General features: G+C 32.7%; 1 protein-coding gene across 43 annotated transcripts in view; it reads left to right on the forward strand.

The window, feature by feature from the left end:
- The window catches only part of LOC106872422 (protocadherin gamma-A3), a 430,239-nt gene that overhangs the window by 266,544 nt on the left and 138,695 nt on the right, over positions 1 to 25,000 (forward strand). For all 43 annotated transcript variants that reach the window (XR_016243938.1, XR_016243939.1, XR_016243950.1 and 40 more), the window contains one exon: positions 2,842 to 3,015. The gene's annotated coding sequence lies outside the window, so the exon portion shown is untranslated. The remainder of the gene's footprint in view (positions 1 to 2,841; positions 3,016 to 25,000) is intronic.

Consider the following 25,000-nt stretch of genomic DNA (forward strand, 5'->3'; position numbering starts at 1 on the left):
TTAAATAGAAAGAAGTTGAAAGAGATTTTCAATCTCTTTATATTTTATCTCTTACTCAGTTATTGGACTGTGGCCATGCTGGGACACCACTTTGAAGAGTTTGGTCAAACAAATCAACAGTCATACTTATTTTTTAAGTCTAGTACTTATTTTATTGGTTACTTTTGTCAAACTGCTAAGTTAAAAGTTACAGAGACATAAACAAACCAATACCAGATGTCAAGTGTTGGTGGGCTACAGACACAATGACAGAATCCAATATTTATATGCTATTATTTATAGTTTTCTATTAAGGCAACGAACTGGCAGAAAAATCGGATATTGCCCTCATAAGATGGAAAAATTTTATTAACAGACATCCATGTGATTCGAACCCATGGCTCTCAGATGCTGGCTGAGTACTCTACCATTAAGCTGTCGATTTCATATATATATATATATATATATATATATATATATATATATATATATATATATATATATATATATATATATATATATATATATATATATATATATATATATATATATATACATATACATATATATATATATATATATATATATATACATATATATATATATATATATATATATATATATATATATATATATATATATATATATATATATATATATATATATATATATATATATATATATATATATATATATATATATATATATATATATATATACACACACACCCACCACACACACACACACACATTTCAGATAATTGTTCTGAAAATTAAGTCTTAATTTTGATTTTTTCCTTTTTTTTTCAGTTATGTTTAGATTTAAGTTTCTTTGTTCAGGTTGTGACCGAGCTGTTTCTAGAATGTCGAAGAATATAATAAAATGGCATTCACATTGTTTTATTTGATGTAAAACAGATGTGAAACATTATTTGATCAAACAGAATATACCGAGCAGTAAGTCACAACTGCAATATTTTGGACTACAGTAGAAATGTAAATACTGATCTATGATAAAAGTTGGCCTCTTTGTCATTAATAGGAGGGAAAAAAAAGGAAAAAATTACCCACTTGGGTCCTGCCTTGTCATCTGATATTATTCAATCCCAAATTAATATTTGAACATGTCGTTGAATGTTTGTTTGCAGTTAGTGCTTAATTTTCTTCTTCAGAAGACTGAGTGAAATTGCTTCAGGGTACAATTTTATTATTAATATCTGAAATTTGTTATTCCCATAACTTTTACCGAAATTGATGGAATGCTGTTTTTGGCATACAAAGCATATTCCTGAAAAAAAATACTAATATTACTGACAGTATTCATGCCATTTTCAGCTTCCGATGGAAGAATTTAGGCATAGCACTAAAGCTAATGAAATATTCATCGTTTGGACAATTTTCCCCTGCTACTATACCTGCTTTTGTTACCTATTTACAGCTGAGTATCAAATTTCTTCCTCTAACTGAAATTCTAGCTGTGACCATCTTGTCTTCTTTCCTAGTGTATCATTTATCCAGTACAACTTTATCTTGATAATGTTATCATTTCGAAAACAAGGGTGGTATTTAAGGAAGATTTGAAGAAGTATCAGTTTTTCATACGGCTAAGTGACCCTCATAAAGGCTTTCAAAGTAATTTTTGTGCCCCAACGTTGTCTACTTTGTCTGCCTCCATTGTTGTCACCCCAGACTCAGTAGACATAGAATAGATTAAACAGTGGGGATAGCACATGCTCACACTAGCAGGACACACCTAATGTGATTCTGCTCTACAGGTTTGAATATTCCCTGTGGTCTTCATCCAGATACATGCATGAGTATAACTGGAAAGGAAGGCCTATGTGCCAGGCTTCATCATTCGGTTGATTACCTGCATGGCACAGAGTTATCTTATCAATGTTGACCTGGGGCAACAACAGTCAAACCAATGAGATCAAAATACCATTTACAGAGGCACAGTAAGTACTTGGTATACGGGTATAATCTAATGACCCTTGTGCTATTTGACAGTCATCCTTGTAGCTTTTAGTGAATGTGACAGGAACCTTATGTAACAAATATAACTCATGTATTCAACAATAACAGATTTGTGGAATGAGAAAATGGGAAACTTTTAAATTAAATAAAACTAAAACTGAAGAGAAAATCTTCTGATTCAACACACAGTCTTAGATCAAGTCACTTGCTAAATGAAAGTTTTAAAAATCCTAAACAAATGTTCTTTCTTTTATAAAGTATGTATGTAAATCATTGGATTTGTAATATTCTTCTTCAACCCTTTGAATTCTTGATATCAATTCTCTTCTGTGTAAGTCGGACCTTTTTCTATGTAAACATGTTTTGTATTTCATGTATTTAATATACATTGTATAGTGACCTGCCTAACTTGTTTGTCTTTTCATTTACTCCTCTACTCACTCAATTTTAAACCTCTTGAGCACTACGAAGTGTATTCTATACAGAGAATATCTGATTCTCATCTATGAACTATAATAATTAATACATGTATTTTGAAATATATATATATACATATGTGTATATGTTTAAGTAAATGTATATGCAATTGCAATGTAGAAAACATAAGTTAGCCAATCAGAAACACACAAAGACTGTTAACTTCACATTTGTTCATAACATGGTGTCAAAATTTTCATTGCTGAAACTACAACCAGTTTTCTGCATCTGATGCACATGTATACATGCTCCCAAAAGAATTCAAAGTGTTTGTTTAATGTATTTTGTTTGATGCATTTTGTTTGATACATTTTGTTTGACATATTTTGTTTGATGTATTTACTATAATCATTTATAAATTGATACTTTTATTAATGTCTGCTTTTTTTGTTTTCTTTCTGATCAACAGCTATCCTGGTTCCTTGAGTACTTATGGACTTACTACCCTTGATACATATGCTGCATGCATGCAAACAACTAAGTGTAGTTTAGGTGCCTTCAGCCTTTGAGGCTAATCCACTGAATTCATCAAAATGATTTGGGGACATCATTCAGCCTTCAAGAAACTTTTTTAAGATGCCAGGTTTGTTGATTTCAAATTATTTTCGTGTTTCTACTGTGTGCATAACAACAACTTTATACTACACCCTGTTTCTTGTTTCTAATCTTTCAGGAACTCATCCTTTTTCTTAAATTGGTCATCTGCGGAAAATATCTTTAAAAGTTAATTTTCCATTTCTTAGTCTTTTATTTGTTATTATAATAATATTCAGTGACCCATTACGTATGTCAGCTACTTTAATTTCAATGTAAGAAAAGGAGAAAACGAAACCATTTCTTGTCTGTAATTACAATAACAGCTCCAGGCTGACCAAAACCTTGTGAGTGAGTTTGGTAGACAGAAACTGAAAGACGTCCGTCATGTATGTGTATGTATGTTTGCATGTTTATATATATATATATATAAAAGGTTAGCTTAGAGGTTAAAATAACCGGCTAACGGATAGAAGTATCCATTACATTACTGGTATATTACCTATGTTTAACCATGGGCAAACATATGCAAGCATGTTATGCCCATAAATTATAGGCAAAGACAAGGATAAACAGGAGTTTATCAAGAACATACATATATGTTATTCTTATCTAAAATAGCAATGAGTACCGATATTCCCATGTGGTATGCTTACATGAAACATGTAAAGATCCATCAGTTCCACCAGTTCCAACTTGGAACTGTTGACTGAAGCAAATACATTCCATGTTTTAAGTGAGTGAGTGAAGGTTAGTTTGTTTTTATGCAAAACGAAGTGGAAAATATAAGAAAAAGAGTGTTTGGTATGGAATCTATACATAAAGCAAAAGAATGGTGGGTGGAAGTATGGTAAATGCATCAGACGGTTTGCATAGAATTAGTTGTTTAAAAAAATGATGCCATTATGAGACATTTTAAAATGGTAATGAGAAGAGACAGTTCAATAGTGGAGAAGTGTTTTAGATGTTGTTTGTGAATATAAGACTGATTTCTAAAGCACAGATTTTGCTTCAACGTTGTAAATAAGTGAATCATTTAAGATATTTGAGCAGACTTTCCATTATGGTGTATATTTTCTGAATAAATAATGTTTTCATGAATTAGTCGGTCAGTCCATTTCTATACTTGTTTATGCATCGAACAGAAATTTTGCATTCAGTGTTTTTTGTTGGTTGTGCTACAGGTTCATCTATGTTTTCCAACTATATTTGGTGACTGCCTTCAAGTACTGTAACAGAATATAGTGTCATGTGACCCACGATTTTTCTAGCCACCTCCTTAATTTTGTTGGTATCCATACTAAGGTTGTTTTTGCATGCTGGTAATCTGGCTACAAGGCATGACCTATCAGTCACATTCTTCCTTCTGTTACCATATCTTGGTCAGTTTTGGAGTCTTTAGAAGACAGCGAGCTGACAGAATCGTTAGCACGCTGGGCAAAATGCTTAACGGTATTTCATTTGTCTTTGTGTTCTGAGTTCAAATTCTACCTTGGTTGACTTTGCCTTTCCTCCTTTCAGGGTCAATAAATTAAGTACCAGTTGTGTACTGGGGTTGATCTAATTGACTGGCTCCCCTCCCCAAAAATTTTGGGCCTTATGCCTACAATACAAAAGTTTTGGAGACTTTAAGGTCCTCAAGGCTTTGTTTCATTTCTGAGAGAATTGGGATCCAAAATTTTCAGAATTTTCTTTAAGTTTAGAAGGCACTGTATAACAAGACAGATGAACTTTTGGCTGGTAATTTGCTAAAGATACATTTTAATGGATATCTAGGGGGATTTTTATCAAGAAAGTGTTTTATCTGCCAGTATCATTCATTCATCAACATTTCAACTTTGAAATAAAAGACAATTCCTTTCTTTATTACAACTGCAAAAGACTGTAAATTGTCTCGAAGTTTACTCCATAAATCTTTAGTTGATATACGATATAATATCGAAAAAATAGCATTTTAGTATGACATTTATTGATATTTTAATTATGTTTTATTGCCTTTAAAATATAATACAATTCCACTAGAATTAGTCTCTTAAAGAAAATACAATTTTTGATGGAAAAATAGAAAAACTAAAAACAAACCGTTAAATATATCCAATGTTTTTTTCCCCTCTTCATAAGTTCTGAATACAATACAAAATATATCTAGAAGTTGGCTACAAAGTGAGTTTGTTATGTTTTGGAATAGTTTTTTTTCTTATTCATCCTGTTCAAAACATGCAATTTAATCTCATAATATGGTTTTATTTTGAAATTAAATTATTTATTCTTAGGCAATCCAAGACAAACTGCCGTAAGTGTTTTGATTGGATGTTCTTGAAAATTTTTGATTTTTGAATTCAGAATTGTAACAAGATCTTGAGGGAAAGTTCAATGGAACTGTACTAAAAATAACACAATTGGTAAAAATAGAACATAGATTGTCTTTGATTCGTTTATGTTCAATAAAATAATTATTATTACCATATCTGTTTTTATTTTTACAACGTTAATCTTTCTTCTTTTTTAATTTTAATTTTCCATAATTTTAAGACAGCTTAAAAACTTCAAATTTAAACCAAATATAAATTTGAAAAGTCTTATCTGAAAAAGCAAATGAAAGAAAGAGATAGAGAGAAAGAGAAAGCAAGGAAGAAGGAGACAGAGAGAAAGAGTGAGAGAGAGAGTGATTGGATGAATTTACAGTCATCACAGCAGTGACTCTTTACAAGCAGACCAAGACATTTTATTTTTTAAAATTTCTATGACAAAAGTAGAATACAATTTATATGTCGAATTGACGTGGCAGAGTAAAGACTAACTTGATCACATAATGCAATTTTTTTTTCTTTCTTATTTATTTTATTTATTTATTTTTTTTGTGCTGAAACATTTTACAATAGGTAATAACAAATAATATTGATTATTTTCAATCTATACATCAATAAAATGTATTGGGATTATAATGCCAATGTACAAGAATTACTGAGATTTTTGGAACAGATATTTTCTGCTCTTTTCTTCCTCTATGTATTTCTCTCAATAGTAATGTTCTGAAAGAAACAGAAAACATCATCATCATCATCATCATCATCATCATCATCATCATCATCATCATCATCATCATCATCATCATCATTATCATCATCATCATCATCATCATTAACATCATCGTCATTTTTATGTCCATTTTTCCATGCTTCATGGTTGCATGTATCAGACAGGATTTGTTCAAACAGATTTTCTACAGCTGGATGCCTTTCCCATCACCAACCCTTATTTCTTTCCAAACACGATAATATTTTACCATGGCAAGGAAGGCTGAATGACTCTGATTCTCATTTATAATTATTATATGATATCAAGACAAGGGTGTGGTACAAATTGTGTGGCACCTTGAGCAAGTGACTTCTGCTATAGCCTCAAGCTGCCCCAATGCCATATGAAGGGATTTGATGGACAGAAACTGAAAGAAACCCATCATGTGTGTGTGTGTGTGTGTGTGTGTGTGTGTGTGTGTGTCCGTGTTTGTCCATCTTTGTATCCATGTTTGTCCACCACAACCACTTGGCAACCAGTGTTGGTGTGTTTATGTCCCTATAACTGAGCAGTTCAGCAAAAGTGATTGATGAAGTAAGTACCAGGCTTTAAAACACAAACAAGCACTGTGATCAATTTGCTTGACTAACATTCTTCAAGGCAGTGCCCCAGCATGGCCACAGTTTAATGTGACTGGAACAAGTAAGAGATAATCTTATCGATAAGACAGACAGACAGACAGACAGATAGATAGATAGATAGATAGATAGATAGATAGATAGATAGATAGATAGATAGATAGATAGATGCAGTGGTCTTCTATCATTTTCCATCTACCAAATCCACTCACAGGGCTTTGGTTAGCCCTGGGTTTAAGAGAAGGACACTTGCCTAAGATGCCACATAGTTGAGAAACAAGCCTGTTAACAACGCATATCCACACAGTAGCTAAACTTTGAATTCTGTCCATCTTCATTTATGTTAGAGACTATTTAATGGTTTTTCTCTCAAAATACCTCTGTGTGAATTATTTTTGCACAGTTTTAGATATTTCAAACGAACAACAATTTTATTTCATCTTCTAATTACAACTGGTTTCTTCTTTTTAAATGGTAACCTGCTTTTTTTTATGTTACAACTAAACTGTATTCCACTGAAATTACTGATTGATATTGGTTTACTATCTCGTTAAGCGGTGTCAAATCTGGCTACTAATTAAGAAAGATTATCTTTTGAAAATTCTAAACAATTAGTTCATACTTAGTTGTTTTGTACTTGGCCTGTGTAATTATTTTCATTGAACTCAGAGAAAGCAAATACTTGCTTTTATTGTATTTAGAAACATTAACAAATACTACACAGTTACATATGCAAAGTTTTATTGTTGTATTATTATTGGTATTATTATTTTTCTTCTTAACCTTTTCGTTACCATATTTCTGTTGAGATGATCTGTGTTTCTTTCAATTAATTTTAAATATAACAAAGAATTTAGTAAAATAACTTAGTGATCATTAAGCCAGTGTTAGGAACATAAATTGTGACTAAGGTTTGGTGGAAGATTTTAATTCAAAACTTACGAAAGCAAAACATTTGTACTCAGAGCCAGAGGTGGTTTTAACTAGGCTGGTCTCAAAAGGGTTAAGAATTGTTTCTCTATTATATATTTGAGTTTGACAGAAATAAACAGGGAGAGAAAATAAAACAGGCTTAGTGGCTAGCAATCTATCATAGCAAATGCTAGATAGAGGGGTCACATATATGTACATATACACACACATATGTATATTCTGTGTTAGAAACAAATGCATGCAGAATATATACATACATACATATGGAATATCTCAAGCAACTGAGTACCCTCTTTAACTAAGCCTAGAAACACTACTTATAAACTCATCAATACTAAGGCTGAAATAAACTGGATTGACTGATTTGCTTATTAATGAGGTGTCCCTGCCGTCTAATTTAATTAATTACAGGTGTATTAATTGTGTTTTGTTAATGTAAAATATTAATATCAAATTAATATATAGTCCTCTGCACTACGGTGCCATTGCCAGTATTTTACCATAAAAGCAGTACACCATCGCAATTTAAAATGTTTATACACTAAACTAGTTAAAAAATACTAAACATTGCCAAATTGAATTACTGTAAATCTAAACAACTATCCAGGTATTTAGTAGCTTAGAATAAACCAAATAAAATTTGGCTAAAAAAATGTAAATCAGTTGTTAGATTCCTACAGTAAATGAATTATTAACTGGAAGGAATTGCTTGCCTGTATATAAAATATTCATCTATCACTATAATTGGGTTTGTGTATGCGTGTGTGTGTGTGTTGTGGAAGGAGAAAGAAATAATATTGGCAATAAATGTCTGTATTTCTTGAGATAAATTACATTTACCAAATTTTCCATGTTCCTACATCTAACAGAACATTTCCTTTTTACTTCTTAATCACTCAAGTAATTATTTCCTCATTGTCCTCATCAACACCATCGTTATTTGTTGGATGTGTTCAATAAAAGGGGTTTCTTGTTTATTTATTTTTTTATGCTTCTTTTTTTTTTCTCAGTTATTTCTCTCTCGAAATCGTTTTTAAAAGGTTTCCTATAAATAAACGTTATAAATGTTATAAATATATCTCAGCCTGGAAAAAAAATCAGTAGAGATTGATCTCATGAGAATTCAAGAGAACACGAAATAATTCTTTTCACCTTTTCTTTTTTTTTTTTTGGAACAGTGAATCTCAAAGCACACATAAGGCTATTAATAAAGACACACAAACATTGGGTTGAAAACCCATTTGGATAGAAAAAAATCAAAGGCTGCTCATGGGATGTGAACCCACATCTCTTGTAGACATGAAAGCATTCAACCATTGACTCCCAACGGCAGCTTTCAACTTTTGCTATCCATAAAGGTTTTATCAACCCAATATTTACATGTGATTATTTATAGCTTTATGTGTGCTTCAAGATCCACTATTCCCAAAAAGAATTAATTCTCATTCTCCCAAAAGCTTATCAAATTCTTGTGTCAACAACATCATATGATTCTCACTGGTAAGAATAAAGTTTCTAAACTGAAGAAATCTGAAGGATTGCTTTGGTCCAGTGGTAAAACATCTGTCATGTGAACAGGAGATGTAGGTTTCTAGCCCCATGGGAAGCCTTTGACTTGTTCTATTCAAAAGAGTTTTTCATACCAATATTCACGCACTATTATTTACAGAATTTAGGGAGGGGTGAACTGGCTGAATTATTAACATACCAAGCAAAATGCTCAGTGATGTTTCATCCATCTTTACATTCTGAATTCAAATTCCACCGAGGTCAACTTTACCTTTCATCCTTTCAGTGTTGATAAAATAAGTACCAGTTATGCACTAGGGTTGAGGTGATCAACTTAACCCCTCCTTTGAAATTACTGGCCTTGTGCCAAAATTTGAGACCATCATCTGTAGCTTCATGTGTGTTTGGATATCCATTATTTCCACAAAAGAATTAATACACATTCAGGAGAATGGCTTCATGTGTTCTTCATGTTCAGAACAAAACAAAAAGAAACGAAAACAAAAAAAAAGACAAAGAATTAATGCTAATGAATTTATTAATGTATCAAAAACAGAAAATAAATTTAAAAACATTGTGTTAATAGTAATTTGGACTTGAATTTACTATTTCTTTTCACCATTCAAAACTAAATTTTCTTAAGAGGTTTTCTATTTTTTTTTTTAAAAAAAACATAATATATAAAAAGGTATATAAACAATGGTTTTGTCAAATTGTTAACAATATAATCGTGCCAGCACTAAATACCTCGTAACCATTTCTATAAGGATTCTCTCTCAATTTGCCTCTTGTCTATTCACCTGTCAAAAAACCAAAAGCATAAAATTGACAGATTCTTCATAAACTTCACTTTCTTCTCAACTACTTACCATTTTTTGTTTATTTTGTTTTGTTTTTCATCTTCATTTTCATATATCTTTCTTTTCCTCTCCTTCTCTCTCTACTTATCTCTCTTTTTCCCCTCTCTCATTCCCTCTCACCTTCTCTCACCTCCTCTCTCTATTTCTCTCTCAGTCATTCTCTCCTTCTCTCACTCTCAATGCCTTTTTCTTCCTTTCTCTCCTTTTGTCTCTTTCTCTCTCTCTCTCTCTCTCTCTCTCTCTCTCTCGTTCTCTCTCTCTGCTTCTCTCCCTTTTTTCTGTCCTTCCTTTCTCACATTCTCTGTCTCTCACTGCCATTTATTCTCTTCTTCTCTCTCTCCTTTTCACTTCCTCTTCTGTCTCACTTTCTCTCTCCATCTCTCTCTCTTTCTCCATCCCTCTCTCTCTCTCTCTCTTTCTCTAACTCACACAGCACACAAAAACAACACACACAACACATACACACAAACACACCACACACCACACAACCCACCACACCAAACACACACACACACATACACACACACTCTCTCTCTCTTAAGCTTTGTTTTCATTTTTCCTACATCTCACTGACTGTCAATTTCTCTGCCTTTTAAAGATTATAATTTCCCCCCAGAGCCTCATTAGCTCCCATTCACTCAAAACTATATCACCAACAGATTCCCTATAGATGTCATTTAGCATAACTAGACATCAGGACATCTCCATGAATATATTTTCTTAAGTATCATTGACGTTGCTGCTATGTTTTACTGTTGTTTCATATTTACAATGAAATCAAATTTAGATTCTCAAATTTCTTAAATGTTGTATTTAATTTTACTTGACATTAAATATGATTTATTCTAATTTGTTATACTGGTTTTTGTTTGCATCCGTATCACTAGAAGAATCTCCTCGCCTTTTTTCCTCTTAGTGTTTCTTATTTTCTGGAGTGTTTTGATTATTCAAAATTCTAAATAAACATATGAAGATATGCACAAAGTGCAGGTGTTCATACATACCCCCACACACATATATATATATATATGTATGTATATATATATATATATATATATATATATATATATAGATAGATAGATAGATAGATAGATAGATAGATAGATATAGATATATACATATATACATATATATACATATACAGATATATATATATATATATATATATATATATATACATACATATATATATATATAAATATACATATATATATAGATGCATATATGTATTTTATATATATACATATGTGCGTATGTATATATATATGTCTGTGTGTGTATATAAATGAAGGTGCTTGGCTTAGTGGTTAAGGCGTTTGGCTCACGATTGCAAGGTCATGAGTTCAATCTCTGGTGACACATTGTGTCCTTGAGCAAGACACTTTATTTCATGTTGCTCCAGTCCACTCAGCTGGCAAAAATGAGTAGTACCTGTATTTAAAAGGGGCAGCCTTGTCACACTCTGTCACACTGAATCTCCCTGAGAACTGTGTCTGTGGAGTGCTCAGCCACTTGCACGTTAATTTTACAAGTAAGTTGTTCCGTTGATTGTATCAGCTGCGACCCTCATCGTTGTAACCAATGGAGTGCTCCTATATGTATGTATGTATGTGTATATATATATATATATATATATATACACGCATCCTTCTTTTATAGACACATACACACACACATATATATATACATACATGTATACATACATATATATATACATAAATGTATGAATATATGCATACATATATACATGCATATATACATATATATACACATATATAGGTACACATATATGTACAAATATTTGTATATATATATATATATATATATATATATATATATATACATGTATGTATATATGCATGTGTGTGTGTGTTTGTTTTATTTGACTGGTCTCTATTTTATCAGACTCTGAAGTCCAGATTATCTCCATCCTTATATATATATTTTCCACTGTTCTGTTACCATTTCTTCATGTTACAACTTCATCTTTACCACATCATCTTTATCACTTCCAAATCTTCCAGAGATGAAGAAATTCCAATACACCCTCCTCATCCCTGCCCCCATCATAACTCTCATTCGGTATCTAGGCCTCCTGTCTCCTTCAGTGACAACCAACATTTCTCTGGCTTTTATGTGTCGATACTTGTGTGTTGTCACACATAGTTGCATTGGATTTGAGGTTTCTCTCGGCATCTTCTGATCTTATTAACAGAACTTTTCATCCAGAAACATGAAGAGAGATAGCATTATTTCCTCTGAGGATGGTGATGTTGTTTAAAACAGTTGACATATATGAATAAATCTGTATGCCGTGAGGAAGACATGAATTCAAACAAATGTATTTGCAAACTTTATTAACTTAGTTTTAACAACATAGACCGTCGAAATTTCTAAGTTTTTATTTGATGTTGTTCACACTGTGTTGCTATTATTACCTCACTCTCCATTACTGTTGTCCAATATTATTAACTTTACTCTTCTACGTATTCACCATAGTTCTGTTCCTTCTTTCAAACATCATTCAACAAGTCTAACTTGAATTGTAGTCATTCCATGTAAAGTCTCCCTTCGCAGACACAAACATACACACACACACACATCCATATATCCACATACACAGATATGCACAGACACATACAAATCATCTCTACCATTGACACAAGGCCGGCAATTTCGGGGATGGGTGCTAGTCGATTACATCAACCCCAGGGATCAACTGGTACTTATTTCATTGACCCTAAAAGGATGAAAGACAAAGGTGACCTCAGCAGAATTTGAACTCAGAACACAAAACCAAAAGAAATGCTACTTAGCATCGGTCCTCTGTGCTAATGATTCTGCCAGCTCATCACATTACACCTACACATACATGTACACATACACACACACATATATACATACACAGACACTTACACACATATGCACATCCTGAAACAAATCAATACTTACACATTATATTCCTGTCTAATGACGTTTGGCTGTAAATTACTTTTCTGAAATGTAACAATTTAAAACAAATTTTAATGTTTTATGAGATCCGAGTCTTTGCACCTTTTCCAAAAAAATATTAAATGAAGCATCACATGATTTTACACTTACTAATTAAAAAGTTAATTAAATAGAAATTATACAAATTATTATAAATTTTCTTCGCAATGACTTTACCTTCGTTTCTTCTTTTTCTTTTCTGTTTCTTTCTAATTTTTTCTTTTAATCCCTTTAACTTCTAAGTTATTTTAAATGGAAACAAAACCAGGAGTGGTTAGTCAATTATTTTCACTTCAGTAGATTATTATTTGTAGATCAATTTTACCAAAATCAGTAGAATGAAAGTTAATGACATCATCAGTGGTATTTGAATGCTGAAACATGATGTACCAGGCAGTGTCTTACTTGTTGTTGATGAATACTAATACTATAACTGCATATTTCTATCATATTATGTATTAGTAACAGTTAAACTGACGTCACTATTATCAAATTAATTGAAAAAACAAAAAATAATAATAAAATGAGACAATTATAGCTGTTACTCACAAGCATGACCTCTTAGTTTGTACCAGCCTTTCATCAATTGTTTTAGGTGCCTGTGTGGTTGCAAACAAGCATAAACCACCCCTCCACCAACCCCTCCACCAACCCCTCCACCAACCCCTCCACCCTTGGTTCAGTGGAACGTATGTCAGTGGTTCCCAAAGTCTTTCAGGCTGCCCCCTTGGCTCCTGGGTCACATTTCTAGCGCCCCTCCCCCAAGCATAGACCAATTTCTGCAGAAAATTTTAAACAACTGTATTTGACAAATAAAACTTAACCTAAATAACCAGTTATTTTATTTGCCTTTACATCCATTGACCCCTTTTTTGCCACACCATTATTGCCCTCACTTTTCTTCAACACCCCCTGAATCTTTCCACCACCCACAGGGGGCAGTATAGATACAATGGGTTTTCGCACAGCTTCTGTCTGCTAAATTCACACAAAAGGCATTGGTCAGCACAGGGTTATAAAAAAAAAAAACATGTGGGCAAGGTGCTGTGCAGCAGGAGTGAACCCAAAAACACTCGGTTGAAAAAAGCAAGCTTCTTAACCACACAGCCATGCATCATTAATTATTTTTATAAACTCTGTGGCTTGAATTAACGTTATATTATCTTAACAACAAAAATACTTCCAGTACTTTTTTATATGTAAGCATTCTGTCGATGAAGAGAGCAGAAACAATGTTTAATCATCATTTGTTTTGATACGAAGTTTTCCCCATGCTGAGATGAATACAACCATCTTTTTGGATCCCAAATTTTCCTTCCGGGTTGTTTGGCTCCTTTGTTCGGAATATAAATAAATGTATCTATGAAACTCCTTCAACCTGAAATCGTGTACTGAAAATGTACTTAAATTACAACTATTTTTTCTATTTTGATATCTTGACATTTTTCTAATATAAATAAGAAATAGAAGAAAGAAAAAAGCAAACATAACTTTAAAAAAAAAAAAAAAGAAACAAGAGAAAATAGTTATTCTTTATGATTTTTTTTTAATGTTTTTTTTATGTTTCTTTTTATTGACCGAGGTACTCCAAGGTATTTGTTGTGTTTTTGAAATGCTTTTCACTTTTTTTTTTTAAATACCTAAAAAGATTTTTGTATTTTTTCTTTAAAATAATAATAATATTGACTCATTGATTTACAAACATGCTACGCATCATCATTGATAATCGTCATCATCGTCTTCGTGGTCATCGTCCTCATTGTCACCACTGCCATCACTACCACCATCATCATTACCATCATGATCATCATCATCATCATCGTCATCATCATCACTACAATCGCCACCATCATCACCATCACCACCATCACCACCACCATCATCATCTTCATCATCATCATCTTTACACAACTGTCCTCATCCATATGCATCACATGACTATACCAGTGCAGTTGTCTCCCTTGCACATCACATCTGATGCCTCTTATGCCCAGCTTTTCCCTCATGATGCTTACACTCTGTCACACATGCACACTGGCATTGCACATTGCACAGCCCGTGTTCCACTGCCCTGTAACATAGCAAAACATATAAACATGGGAAATATATACATTATTCTATGTTCTTGATGAGTATTTACATCACATAATCAGAACACACGCCTCATTCGTACCCCTTCTTCACATACTTCTTGCAGTCATTTCCCATGTTTCGCTAACGTGCCAAGTTGCACCTCATACACCATCATTAAACTATCTGCTCTTCATTCACTGTGAGAATCCCTTTGTTGCCCAACGAAGTAACAGTTCTTTGAACTTTTACCATTCCATACTTCCTCTGGCTCTGTGAAAATCACCAGCTTGTCTCTCACACACACTCAGAGATAGATAGACAAATGCACCTGAACACTCACACAAACACACACACACACACACAAAAAACATACATATATATATATATACATACAGTCTCTCACGCATATGATAATTCATGATGCAGTGACCAACCAATATCCAACAATCACTTCCGTAGCCCTCAAAAAGTGGGCCCTTTAACAGTTTTCCTCTGCATAAATACTCCCACACATTAAATGTCAAAATTAGCAAAGCAAAGCTGTAGAACTTTTTTTTAAATGTTAGTTATATGCTTCATTGCGAAAAAAAAAATCTCTTTCCTGTCTTTAGAAGAAGACTGAGGGATTATGGGTTAAAGTAATGGAAAATACGTAACCTCATTTTGAAATCAAAAATTCAAAGAAATCTGATATATTCCTCTAAGCACGTTTAAACACACCAAGATGTCTAAATACTAGCTGAGGATGTGGAATATAGGTGATGAGAGTTCAGAAAAATATATTTTGCTCAAATTTTTCTCTAATTCATTTATTTATTTATTTATATTATTTTATTCATTTATATTTAATGTTGGATGTCACATCAAAGAATTTATTTCTGTTTCCACCTCCTCTCTCTCTCTCTCATTCATATAAACAGAGATGAGGTCTAACCAGTGAGTTAGCCCCCATATGGTCGTTCACTCTACTAGAAATAGCAGCAAAGTCTTTCTTAAATTGTCCTCGGCCATCTTAGAAAAAAAAGGCACATTGGATAATATAGTCCTGGTTTCTCTGCATACAGAAAAAATTAGATTGGATTGTCATGGATGGAATACCATGACCATCATAGACTTGCTCAATCAGGGCCAAATAGCAACAACAACAACAACAAATTTGAAGGGTTTACTCGAGAGAGAAAGAGTGCGAGTGGGAGAGAGTGTGAATGTGAGATACAGTGGAAGCAAGAAATTTAACGAGTCGCTCATTCATACTTCAAGTATAGGATATCCTCACAAAATGTTAATTAACCATGCTGTAATGTGGAACAGATTTTTTTTTTTTCGAAGAAAAGGTTTATATATTTAAATTCCAACAGATTTAATAAATCAAGCTGTCATAATTATTTTATTTATTTATTTAGTCTTTTTAATTAAGATACATCTAACATAATGTTATTCATCTTCTTTCCAAAAAGTTGGTCATTTTTTTGTATTTGTATAAATTGCCAAGTACTTGCAAATGTACAGCATGTACATATACATTTATACATATATATATCCATGCATATATGTGTATTGAAATCATCATCATCATCATCATCGTTTAACGTCCGCTTTCCATGCTAGCATGGGTTGGACGATTTGACTGAGGACTGGTGAAACCGGATGGCTACACCAGGCTCCAGTCTGATTTGGCAGAGTTTCTACAGCTGGATGCCCTTCCTAACGCCAACCACTCAGATGATGATGATGATAATATATATATATATATATATATATATATATATATATATATATATATATAAATATATATATATATATATATATATATATATATATATATATATATATATATATATATATATATATACATATATATATATTATCATCATCATCATTTCAATACACATATATGCATGGATATATGTTTGCATACATACATATATTTATATATATATAAATATACATACATATATACACACACACAAACACACACACACACATACACACGCATACATGTATTCTGCTGTGTACTGGAATACATTTGCAGATTTCTCATTGCATAGATGCTTGAGTATAACAAGGTCTAATTGAAGATACTCGTACTTCTGTTAATTCTACACCAAAAAGAAAATGATAATAATAATGGTAATGATAATAATTATGATGACAATAATGATCCCACCCCCACCTAGTAGTAGTAGTAGTAGTAGTAGTAGTAGTTGTAGTAGTAGTTGTAGTAATATTCAGTCATACTGTAACATCTCTTATCCTTCAATCGCCCTAGGATGCTGGGTGTGTCTTGGCAAGTGATTGTAACAAAGATGCAGATTAAAAGTAATGATAATAATAATAATAATAATAATGATGATGATGATGATAATGATAATAATAATAATAATCCTTTCTGATATAGGCACAAAACCTGAAAAATTTGGTGGGAGAGAGCTAGTCAATTATATTGACCCCACTGGTCAGTTAGCACTTATTTCATCAACCCCACAAAAGATGAAAAGCTGAGGTGATCCTGAAGCATTTGAACTCAGAACGAAAAGACAAACGAAATGTCACCAAGCCATTTGCCTGGCATGTTAATGGTTTTATCATGTGCACATGTTACCAGTGTGTATTTACATATCTTTGTATTGAAACTGTATCATCTGCTTCATATAAAATTAGTATGGAGCTATTTGTATGATATTGCTAGAAGACCATGGCCGTAATGTATCATACATATTTACTGACCTCTGTCTCATAGATTAGACATCACTTGATGATATATTACAGCATCAAATGATGAAGAGTTTTATGGTCTGTAGTTCTGTGTTTAAATTCTACTTTAGTCACATTTACATCCAGTTAAGGTTAATGATGTTTTGGCTGAAAGTTGCTCACTGAGATATATTAGTGTATAGGATTAGTGCTGTGGTTAACAAATTTGTTTTCCAATGAAATTGTTCCAGTTTCAGTTTCATTGTGTGGTACCCTTGGGCAAATGTCTTTTACTATAGCCCCGGACCAATCAAAGCTGCATGAATGGATCTGCAAAACAGAAGCAGAAAGAAATTTGATGTGTATGCATGTTTGTGTGTGTTTAAGTACGTATGTGTTGGGGGACGGGGGCCCCCTTGTCTTGACATCATGTGGTGGTTGTAACTGATTAGCCATGTGGTAATATTACCTTATTTGGAATCATATAAGAGGTGTTGGAACAGGAAGGGCATGTGGCCAATGAGAATCTGCTTCAACAAATTTCATCAGACCCATGCAAGTATGGAAAAATAGACGTTAAAAGGAAGAAGAAGAGATGAAAATGACACACAACACACACACACACACATATCCGAACTCACACACACTCACACAATGATACTGATGTATATATGTAAATGTTATAACCATTTCTATATTCATAAATGATTTAACCAACCAATATTGAGTCACACGTTTTCCACCAGATCAGTTCAGATGTAAACCATCCACTTAATATGTTTAACACCAACATTTCTTAAACATTACACAGAAGACAACTGATCACCATGTAGCTAAGAATTTGGTACCAAAGACAGTACCAAGGTATAACATGCTATTTTTCTATGATAGACAGAAAAGTTCAAAGATAAACTATAGAATGACTGTAAATACAGTTGCTTAATTCGATTTTTTCTCTCTCTCCTAGGATCTCCAATTGAAAGTAAAATAATGTTCTCCAAGTTTTTTGAAACTGAAGAACTCATAAAAGAAATATACCTATCACTTCCAAAAGCTCCAAAATGCAAATGGTTTTTTATGTGTGTGATCTGTTTCCACTTTTACTGCAGGTAAAAGTATTTACAACTAATCTCAAGAATCGTACATGCACACAAACATTCTGTGACACATGCAGATACGTTTGTTTCTTAGTAACTAAAGTAGCCAGGTTTAGAAGTTGGTGTAACTAGTTTGCTATTTTAAAGCTATTTTGGTATTTGCTAAACTGACAGGCATTGCAGATATTCTTACAATTCTTCAAATGTTAATACCTATATCTTTCCCTGTGTGGTACGAAGTTTCCTTCCTAACCATGTGGTTCTGGGTTCAGTCCCAGAGCCACAAATGCAATGTATAGTTTTGTTACAGGTACACAATGCCCTTAATGGTCAATGACAATCTTCCTCCGACACAAGCGAACAGCCATTATGTATGTATCTATGTATGTACTCTTTTACTCTGTTACTTGTTTCATTCATTTGACTGCGGCCATGCTGGAGCACCACCTAGTTGAACAAGTGACCCCAGAGCTTATTCTAGTACTTATGCCATTGGTCTCTTTTGCCAAACTGCTAAGTTACAGGGACATAAACACACCAACATCGGTTGTCAAGTGATGGTGGGGGCACAAACACAGTCACATAAACATATATATATATATATATATATACGATGGGCTTCTTTCAGTTTCCATCTACCAAATCCACTCACAAGGCTTTGGTCGGCCCAAGGCTATAGTAGAAGACACTTGCCTATGGTGCTACACAGTGGGAATGAACATGGAACCATGTGGTTGGGAAACAAGCTTCTTACCACACAGCCAGGTCTGCGCCTATGTATGTATGTATGTATAAGTGATAGGTTCTTTTCAGTTTCCTTCTACCAAATCCATTTACAAGAGTTTGGTTGGACTGGTGTTATAGTAAAAGACCCTTACCCAAGGTGCTGCCCAGTGGGACTGAACCTGAAGCCACGTAGCCATCAAGCAAGCTTCTTAACCATGCAGCCATGCTAGAGATCAAGAAAGTGGCAAGTTATTTATTTCAAAGTTGAAAGAATAATTAAATATCTTTTCTGCAAGAGTTGAAAGAATTTTGTTTATTTTTAATGGTGGCCAATACTTGTCAGACAACATTGGACCCCATTGATCTTTACCTCCTCCCACTTCCCCCCACACATTATCATATTAAACACCACCGCTACTACCAACAACAACAACAACAGCAACAGCAACAAAAATCATCAAAGGCATTGAAGAAAAACCATCTATTTCTATTTAAAGAGTTCTCCATAGTTTTCGGTGAACCATTATCCAATATATATATTATAATAGGAACTGAAATACAGAGAGTGGTAAGTGTTATTAACTTCCTACATTTTGCCTACTTTTAACCAAAGACGTCTCCACGTTCAAGAAGAAGCGTTTTATGGTATACTTTATCGAACTTTTCTTTCAGTTTTTATAAGTGTTGTTAGTTGGTCATATACAATGAAAAAAATAAAATAAAATAAAATAAAAATTACAATAAATATTAAATACAAATAAGTGAATATTATAGAAGTGAAGATAGAAAGAAAGGAAGGAAGAAAGGAAGGAAGGAAGGAAGAGAAAATGGTTTGACCATAACTGTTTAGCATAACTGGAATTCTCTGAGGCTGTTAAGAATTGCTAAGCTAATAGGTGAATGGGAAACAGAGGAAAAGATAAGATACACCTTTAATATTCAACAGTGGCATATACATACATACACACATACATACATATATACATACATACATACATACACACATGCATACATAAACACATACATGTATGTATATATATATATATATATATATATATATATATATATATATATATATATATATATATATATATATATGTATGTATGTATGTATAATACATACATGCATATATACATACCTATACATAGATACACATATATGTAGATAAAAACATACATATATAAATACATACATGATGCTTACATACGCACACACACACACACAGATATGCACACATACAAATGTATATACATAATTTTATACCTCCATCCATCCATGCACAAAGTGACACACACAGACACAAACACAGACATACATATATTTATACATATAGACACACATAGACATATATGCATGTATATATATACACATAGATATACCTACCTAAATACATGCCTACATACATATATATCATTACATGAGTATTTTCTGTGAAGACAGCTCTAAGTTTATATCTGGCTGTTATTGCAATGCCTGATCACATATCAAATGTGTGAGGGCAATGAGTATGTAACTTTTATGCAACACCAAGAAAGAAAGGACAGCAGTTAGTGTTGATAAATCCAATAAGATGCTTATATATAAGAGAGGAAGGAAAGAAAATGTGGATTTTTATGTCGTTCTTAATAAAAATCAAGTCACACACTTGATTCTCTTTTCTTTTCTTTTTTTTAACTACCTGATCTCTGAACTGAAGAATTCTGAATGTCTGAGAATAGTAATGATATTGACTATAAAGATTCCGATGTTTAATATGTTGACACGGGGAATTATATAGTGGTGGTGGTGGTAGTGGTGGGTTCTCACATATGTTAATTTAGTGTATTGGAAAACATCGATTACCTGTGATAATCCAGGCAATTAGTAGGCAAAAATTCCCACTAGAGAGTGTTTAAAATCTAAAGTCTGTAAAATGAATAACATCATCATTGTTTTATCATCCACTTTTCCATGCTTCCGTGGTTCAGATGGAACTTGTTAAGGCACATTTTCTATAGCTGGATGCCTTTCCTGTTGCTAACCAGCACCTGTTTCCAGGTATGTAATATTACCTCATGGTAAAGTGGCACACTAGCAGAATCATTAGCATGCCGGACAAAATGGTTAGATGCATTTCATCTATCATCATCTTCTGGAGTCAAATCCACTTTCGTCCCTCCAGGGTCAATGAAACAAGTACCAGTAAATTCCTGGGGTCAATGTGATCGACTTACTCTCTCGTCTGAAACTGCTGGCTTTCGGTAAAAATTTGAGAGCAATATTACCCCATGGTCAAACATATATGTATTTTGAAACCAATAAAGTAACCCAACAAATGTGTTATTATAATACGAGCTGGCCCTATGCCTTCAAAAATGACGACTGATTGTAGTATTTTAAGAGACCAATAGAATATGCACCAGGCTTACAAAGAATAAGTTCTGTAGTCGATTTATTCAGCTAAAGGCAATGCTCCAGCATAGATACAGTCAAATGACTGAAACCTGTAAGTGAATAAAAGACTATAATAGCTAACTGATATAAATGTTGTTTGACTGGTTGGTTGGCTGGTTGGTTGGTCGGTCGGCCGGTCGGTCGGTTGGTTGATTTCTCCAGTCATACTTTACATTGTACAGAGAGAAGAGACAACACATAGGATGACTGCACATACTTAGCTTGGTGACAGGCAATGAGTAAATGAACACCTACATACACAAGTGACAGAGAAACAATTATAGAGACAGTGAAAGAGGTGTTAACTTAGGCTTAGGTGTACGTACGAATAATGTCATCTGGTTCCTCCAGCCTTACAGTAACAGGCCACGTCACACAAATACAGAGCATAATATTAATTAATGAATGGCTCTGAAGAAGCTATAAGATGTTACACAAGCACTCAGTTCTGAGAGCACTACTTCTCGTTGCAGAAACAGTTGTAAGCCTTGAAGTTGATTACATGATTCTTGTTCCTAAGAGGCTGAAACTCTTGTTTGATGGGTGTTCTTCTACTAAGGATTTCTCTTGCTGTTCACTAACCCCATAGCGAGTTTCCACTCATTATATATATATATATATATATATATATATAGGTTCAAAAAAACACCAAAAAACAATAACAAAAAAGTGAGGACGTGATACAGATAGTGTTATTGGACGCTCGGGAAAGGAAAGAGAGAGAGTATGACGTTTCGGGCGGAGCCCTTCGTCGGAAAGATGGAAAGTTCAAAGAATGGAAAAACGGAGGAAGAGAAAAATGGCACCGATGCCCACGAGGTTACATTGTATATATATATATATATACACATAATGCTTTTCTTGGACTGTCTGCTCTTTCCTGCTTTTCCATTTCTCTGGACTTTTTCTTCTTTCCACCAAAGAACTCTGTTCAAAACATCACTTCTATTTTACCATATAAAACTTTCATTGAGTGTCAATCTAATTTACTTAAAGTGTATATCCAATTAACTGTTTATTGTTTCTGTTTTCCGTTATTTTTGCTTTGCTTATATATATATGTATATACACACACACATATATATATATATGTTTATATTATCCAACATAGAATAGGTAACACTTAATAAATTAAATAAAAACTGAAGTATACTTTCAAACAAAAGACGATGAATGGAAGCTGAGAAATTACCCTTTAAGACGTTCTTAACAAAAAAAAATCAGAGAAACTTTATTTCATTTCGTCTCAGTTACTTTTTCAGAAAGAAAAAAAAAAAAATACCCCGAAATTCTTCAGAGTAAAATTCAACCGTAGATTAGTCAATTAAACAAACTCATTTTGTGAAGAAGCGATGCAGAAAACTCTCAGAACTTTTCAGCCTGCTGCTTTATTTAATTCTTGAAGATTTCTTTTTAGTAAGCTGATCTTCTCTAAATCAACTGCTAAATGTACTGTTTACCTGATCTTAGAGATGAAGAGAGAAGAAAAACTGATATGTTTTTTTTATCAAAGTTGCTTATTTTATATATTCATTACAAAAACACAGCTGTAATACATGCATACATACATATAAAGATACATATATATATATATATATATATATATATATATATATATATATATATATATATATATATATATATATATATATATATATATATATATATATATATATATATATATGTAGATAGATAGATATAGATACCAATACATATGTATCTATATATGTATACATGTATATGTGTTTATACATATATATATATGCATGTATACATATATATATACATATATATATATATATATATATATATATATATATATATATATATATATATATATATATATATATATGTATGTATATATATATATATATACATGTGTGTGTTTGTGTGTGTTTGTACATGTATGTGAAAATGAAAACGCTCCCAGCTGTTATTTTATTTTTAAAATGCCATTTCTTTCTTTCCTTTCTTTCTTCTTTTGAAAAAAAAACAAAAAAAGACTCATTAATTAATTTATGTTCAGGTTCGTTGTCCCTGTCACTCCACCTTAACAACAGTGTTGCTAGGTTCAGCTACAAGGAGAGGATTATAATTATATTCAGGACCAGATAGTATCATATTTTAGTTTTAATTAAGGCAACTTGCCATTTTAAAATTTAAGTTTTGAAGGTAAGAATAATGTAGAATATTACATTAAATTATGGCAGTGTGGTAAGAAATTTGCTTCCTGACCACATGGTTCCAAGTTCAGTCCCACTGCATGGCACATTGGACAAGTATATTCTACTACAGACTTGGGCCAAACAAAGCCTTATGAGGGGATTTGGTAGATGGAAACTGAAAGAAGCCTATCTTGCATACACATATGTGTGTGTGTGTTTGTCTCCTACCATTACTTTGACAACCGTGTTGGTTTGTTTAAATCCCTGTAACCAAGTGGTTCAGCAAAGGAAATTTATAGAATATGTACCAGGCTTAAAAAAAAAAAAATGCACAATAAATACTGAAGTTGAGTTGTTTGACTGAGCCCTTCAAAGTGGTGGCCCAGGAGGGCTGCAGCTGAATGACTGAAGCAAGTAAAAGATAATAGAAAATACATTCGAACCAAATTACAGCCTAAAGTTATAAATATATATATATATATATGAGGGACTGGACAAATGAAAGAAAGAGCACTGAACATGTATATATGTAACCGCTGGTGATTTTCGTCCCTCTTCCTTCTTTTCCTTTGGACTTTCCTGGTTTTCGTGTTTCCGACAAAGTGCTGTGCTCGAAACATAAAACAACAACTCTCTTCCTTCACCGAGCATCATATATAAATATATATATATATATATATAAAAATATATATATATATATGTATAAATTGAATTAATGAAGCTTAATAATGAAGTCAAACCAAAAAGTGATATCTTGAAATCATTTAATACATATACTTCAGGTTTGCATAATACATGATAGTCAAAGGAGGTCATATCTTACTTTTGTAGGCTGAAAGGCAACCTCACTAGTGCAGCTACTATGACAAAAAAAAAAACAAAAAAACATCAAGTAC

Source organism: Octopus bimaculoides, chromosome 13, assembly GCF_046866305.1.
Source record: "Octopus bimaculoides isolate indiv1 chromosome 13, ASM4686630v1, whole genome shotgun sequence".
Taxonomy (NCBI): Eukaryota; Metazoa; Mollusca; class Cephalopoda; order Octopoda; family Octopodidae; genus Octopus; species Octopus bimaculoides.